Source organism: Pteropus vampyrus, unplaced genomic scaffold (genome assembly GCF_000151845.1).
Source record: "Pteropus vampyrus isolate Shadow unplaced genomic scaffold, Pvam_2.0 Scaffold9, whole genome shotgun sequence".
In the NCBI taxonomy this organism is placed as follows: Eukaryota; Metazoa; Chordata; class Mammalia; order Chiroptera; family Pteropodidae; genus Pteropus; species Pteropus vampyrus.
Genome location: NW_011888790.1, coordinates 9,448,042 through 9,454,041, shown reverse-complemented (window position 1 = coordinate 9,454,041; position 6,000 = coordinate 9,448,042). Strand labels below are relative to the sequence as shown.

The 6,000-nt window shown below is 38.2% G+C and overlaps 1 long non-coding RNA gene and 1 pseudogene across 2 annotated transcripts in view; one reads left to right on the top strand and one right to left on the bottom strand.

Annotated features, from left to right (window-relative positions):
- LOC111729867 overlaps window positions 1-6,000 on the bottom strand; it is a 62,451-nt gene that overhangs the window by 14,181 nt on the left and 42,270 nt on the right. The window contains exon 2 of one of the 2 annotated variants that reach the window (XR_002776432.1): window positions 4,910-5,064. The exons of the other annotated variant lie outside the window; for it this stretch is intronic. This is a non-coding gene — a long non-coding RNA (uncharacterized LOC111729867). The remainder of the gene's footprint in view (window positions 1-4,909; window positions 5,065-6,000) is intronic. 2 annotated transcript variants of the gene reach the window in all.
- LOC111730284 lies at window positions 515-632 on the top strand (annotated as a pseudogene).

Genomic DNA, 6,000 nt, shown 5'->3' with positions numbered 1-6,000 from the left:
CCTCTCACTAAAAAAGTATATCTTTCATTCCTAATGATGTTTTGAATCAGAACAGAAATAACACTGCTATGGAGAAATTCCACGGAGGAGTTTCCCCAGCCAGGAGTAAGAGGCAGCGTTTGTTCTAGGGGAGGGTTCCTTGCTGCTCTAACACCCAGTGCCTACTGCACCTGTAAGCTCAGCCCTCCAGTCACCATTCCATTCACTCTAATCTATCCTGCTTCTACTTTACCTGAACTCAAAAACAAGAGTATTTGGTTCCAACAGCACCTGTATCTTGTCACTAGAAAAGTAGTGATCTGCTTTAAGCAATTATCTCTCATCCATCTTTTCTCTCCAATATTTAAACCTGATTGAAATTTGATGAGTTTCTGTAATGTCTGCAACTGAAGCATGCTCTTCTCTGTAAATAGGATTGTAATTATGTGTTGGAATGTAATCTTCATTACCTCAATGATGCTATATCTTCCCAATCTTTTCCTGGTATTTGTAATGGGCTTAAAAGTAGTATTTCCCCTACAGCCATGCCACCCTGAACAAGCCCGATCCCATTTGATTCAGAAGCTAAGCAGGGTCGGGCCTGGTTAGTACTTGGATGGGAGACCACCTAGGAAGACCAGGTGCCATAGGTGTAAAAAATAAAAACCAAGGGATTGTAAACTGACAAGGTCCTTGCAATCTGTGTGATCAACCAAGAATTGCCTTGCCTAAAAAAAGAAAAAGAAAAAGAAAAAGTAGTATTTCCTCTTTTATGCCCTTACTTTACCTCATACATAAACCATATCCTTTGTGCAAGTGTTTGCAGTCTACACAATACTGTCCTCTCTTTGGGTAATTACATCTGGAAAACTGCCAGTCATTATCTTCTTAAAGTGATGGCAAATTCTTCTCTTGTATTTACAGACAGATGACAATTAAATTGAGGCCCTGATACAGTAAGAGTACAATTTAACAAATTTACTTGGTGGCAGCATTTTTATTTAATTTTTGTATAATTACTCATGAGAAAAATTCCCCCCAGAATGTTAGTTTTATGCTGCAAATGAGCTGCTTGAAATTCTCAATGAGGCTTCAGATTAAGGGGCCGTTGTGCCAAATAAACTGCTTCATCTGCATGTAGAATCAGTATTATTTTAGTTTTTATTTATTATCTGATTTATTATGTCAACACAAAGAAAAGTGGAATTTTTGTTGGCCCAGATACAGCTAAAACCTACAAATGTTTCTTTTCTCCTCTAGGTGGGGGTGGGGGCTAGATGTGGATAAAGTTAAAGGCTGTTCTCTGAAGGTTGAGCTGTGAACATACAATGGCTGAACACAAATTTATTTCAAGAAACCTAAAGAAATAAAAATAAAAATGGGTTCCTGGCCTCAAAGACTATCAAAAACCTAATTAATTATGCAAATGTAGTAAATTAAAGAGGAATTATTTAGCCACAGAGGCACTGGGAGAAGGAGAGCACTATAAACATTGGCTATTCATATCTAAAAATTCAAGACTGACTGAGATCCTGGTCCAGTAATCAAGACCAATTGATTATTTGGCCCAAGCAATCAATTCCTAATTGTGTGGATAGCTATTAGAGTCCGATGTGGTATATTTCTGAATAATTACAAATCTTGGTTGTTCTGATTATAATTTGACATCTCATAAAACTTATCTACAGGAAGAATGTGTGCTGGTTCAGTTAATTAATTGTCTATTCAATTTGGATGTTACAGTTCCCATTTTATAAAGTTAAAGATTGTTTTGGTTTTATATGCATATTTGTGATATTTGAAAGAGTAAGAAAGATGTACCGTAGAATGATCAACTTTGGAATATAAAGCAGATTAAATTTTGAGCTTGCAAGATCAAGCCAGCCCTGCAGCAGTGATGAATTCACCAAGACAAAAGCCAACCCACGGGCATGTTCTGCTCCTGATGGTGGCTGGTCACCCTCCCACAACAGCACTCCTTTCTATCTCTATAGGTATTCTTTTAATGTATTTATCTTCTTCTCTCTCAGATTTCTCTAAGGAGATGGAGAGATCTAATAAGAAAAAAAAAGTATTTAGAGTCAAAGGATCGCAGGTTATAATATTCTTCCTGCCAATGTTAAGTAACATTAGGCAAATTATATTTTTTCATAATTTCGATTTCATTATATCTTTAAACTGGAAATGCTATGTTGTGATTTCTTTTGAATATTAAATTAAAACTGTTTTTAAAGTGCCAGCCTAATGTGGCACTTTAGTAGTGCCACATTTTATTGAGGGCTGACATATAGTAGCCCTCAATAATTCATCTGGCTGGGTATCAGCTGATTCTTCTTAAAAAGTTGACAAATAGAATTCTTTGTTTTGGAAAGGTATGATTATCGAATTGCATTCATGGAGTCCAACTGATTTATTTTTTCTGGGAAAAAGACTACAGATAGACACCTATATTTTATCATCAGACGTCCCCTGATGTCTGGACCTAGAAGATTAGGGGCTTTTTGATGTCTATACCACTACAGACCAGATGAGTTTAGAGACAGCCTCTGAGCATGGGCATGTGCCAAGAATCTCCTGATACTCTGAGCATGTGAAGACAAACAAACAAAAAATCAGGAAAACAAGGATGGTCACACGCCAACATTCAGTTCTGGAGTGTGGCTTTTGGATAAGCATATGCCATCTATTTCACATCCTGGTCTCTTCTTTTAACATCCAGCCTAATTCTATTCCCTGAATAACCAAGTACCAGATCAACATGATCAACATCCTCCTAAGATGTCGGGCTTTCAGCTTTTAACCTGCACATTACCATTTTTAAGTTCACTCTTAACAAATACCCTGTGACTGAAGAAAGATGACTCATTTCCATGTACTGTAATAGGATAATCTGTGAAAAAAATCTATTTAAGGCTGCACATCAGAAAAGAAACTTTTATTTATGCTAAGTATCTTTACATGTGGGCACATTTTTTTTTCTTGAAGGTGGGGTATTTTTTAATGTTGACATTGGAAGACTCCACAAGTGAGGTCTGTGGCTTTCATAACTATGAAAGATTTCAGCATAAATCAACGGACACTTTCTTGGCCTGATCTGCCTCAGAAAACCGTCTCCAGCCAAACGACCAATTTAAAGGTCAATGTAAATGCTAACATTATTAAGCCATAGTGGTTGAAGAAAGACATTCAGCCGCAGTGGAATACTGCTGGAAAGGGGAAATAGCTGTTTATGTACTGTTCCTGCACTTATTTCCAGAAAAACGTTTCTTGGGTTTCCTTCTTTTGCACTGGGGTTTATTGCTTCGCATTGTCTGGGGAGGACAAAATTTGGGTGTTTCAATACATCTTTGGAATTTGGGTTTTAAATTCCATAATTGGGGCTCTAGGGAACTAGCAAGGAAGAACACCAGACTCCCTCATTATTTTAACGGCTTCCCTGAGCTGCTGGAAAGGGGCCTCATTATAGCTTCAAGTCTCTCTGGGGATTGTGCAGGTGTCTTTTTGAAGTTCAGGAGTTCAGTGAGGAAGCAATGTCTAGAGCATGCCCCCAAAGAGCACAGACTGTTCCAGAGTTCCCTATGCACATACATGTTATTTCCACTAATAAAAGCAGCGTAGTGCAGGTACCAAATCAAACCATGAAACCATGAACTATATCTACTAAATGTGAGTGAACATGCCATTCATGCCATACGTGATGATGATTCTTAACTAATACAGACTTTCGTTAAAACCCTCACACCTGCTCAAGAAGTCTCTGGGACCTCACTTTCACTTCATAATGCTATTATTTCGATCTTTAGTTTCAGTACTTCTCCATCTCTGTGTGGAGTGATGTGTGTGTGTGTGTGTGTGTGTGTGTGTGTGTGTGTGTGGTGTGCATGTATGCTCATAAACACACACATGTATATAATCTTCATATCTTCATATTTCTCTTCTGGGCATGTTCTCATGGATCTCCCAAACTGGCTTCAACATTATTTCCACTCAAATCTTCCTTTTTTTCTTGTGTCTCAGATCTCAGTGTAGGACATTGTCATTCACCCATGATGTTTGCCTTCATTCCCCATTCATTTTTCCAAATCCCTTTCCTGACCACCTTATCTATCTACTCCCCAGGCAATATCACAGTGCCCAGTTCATTTCCTTCAGAGCATTCATCATTTATTTATATGATTAAGTTAATTCCTAAAGGAGGCGGGGATCTTTTCTGTGTTATTCCCTGCTATAATCCTGGAACAATGCCTGGAATGTGGTAACCACTCAATAAATGTTTATTAATTAAACGAATGAACCAATAATTATCTCATTGATTCTATCTCTGTAATGTCTTGCAAATCACGTTTTTCATCCCTGCTGCTGCTGCCTTAGTTAGAGTCAGTATAATTTCTCATATTGGAGGCTACAAGAGCCTCCTAGCTGCTCTCCTAGCTTTCACTCTCACCCTTCTCTAAATCATTATCTACTTTGTAGCCTGGGGTCTTTCAAAACTGCAAATTAGCTCCTGTCAGTGGTCTGTTTAAAACCCTTAAGTAGCTTTCATCACAATATACTCTGCAAACATTTCTACAAGGACCCCCTAAAGGCAGAGAGGAGAGTGGTGTAGAGATACACTGTGATGTTACCCAACACAAGCACAAAATATCTTAGGACTCTCATAATTATCTTACAAATGTATGCAGATTTTGCATTCTACTCCTTTAGTAACAAATATTTTAAATTACTCACCGCTAAGCAGAACCAAAGCCCCAGGAAGACATTTGTTGTTTTTCCTGTGGTTTGGGGATATGGGCCACAGCAGGATATCAAAGTCTTGAGAAACATGAGGGCAGATGAAGGTCAGATGAACTAATTTGGTGCACAAGGCCTTTCAAAATCTGGTGCCTGATTATCTCTCACTCCTCACCTCTTGCCATTCTCTCATACATACCTCACATAACTCAGCTCATCTCAATGCCATCTGCATGTCCAAGGATCGATTAGGTCTCCCTCCACTGTTCTCCCTCAGGACGTCATGCATCTTCTATTTGTACATTATCAGTCCTTATTGTTCATTTCTGTGTTCATAGCACTCATTTACAATCCCTTAAGGAAAGGAGATGTGCCTTATTTATTGTAACTAAAACCTGGCACAGCACCTATCATATCTCAGGCACCCAACAAACATCTACAGAAGAAATTGGTGAGTGAGTGAATGGATTACTGTTTCAAGCAAATGTTCATTTAAAGCTACAAGGACCTCTATATCTGAGAATAAGTGACATTTTATTTCAGTAGCCTCCCTTGTGTGTTTTACTCCTTTTTTCCCAATACAGACATGTGAAAAAACAAACTTACTTAGCGTTGATTTGACTGCCCAAGGACCGAAAACTACTGTACTGCTCAGGATCAGTACATTGATCCAAATTTACTAAGAGACAAATAAATTTCAAAGAACTATCCTCTTCCTTGGGAACCTGAAGGGATTTTCGAAAGCACAAAGACTCCCTAGCTTGAAGCAGAAACTGAGGAACAGATTTTTGATGACATTGTTTTGCCTAGAAGGCCCCTCGGAATCAGAAGTAATCTGCAAGAGTTTCAGAGGAAAGTTGAGCCCATGTTTAAGAAGACACTGGACCTTGCCTGTTCCATTTTCATAGAGAATCACCTATCTCATTTGTTTCTAACTTTTACTATAAAATGTTGTCACTGATTAACTAAAGTCTGATTAACTAAGCTTTATTTGAATAATCTGATGAGCTAATTCTAAGGTTCAATATTTAAAACAAAACAAGAAAGCAGCACTTTGTCAAGGAAGTACAAGCAGTGGGGCCCCTATACCTCAAAATTCTTTTGGAATTATTTTGGCTAAAGCCAAATACCATCTGCATTTTCATGGAGTTTTTAGTGTTGCATTACAGATGCTCAAGAGGAAAATTTTGCAGATGCAATCTTTTTACGAAAGGAAGTGGTTTGCTCTTATTAAAAAGTCTGAATGGGGGGACCAGAGGGAGAATGAGGAGGAACAGGAAGCAATAGAAA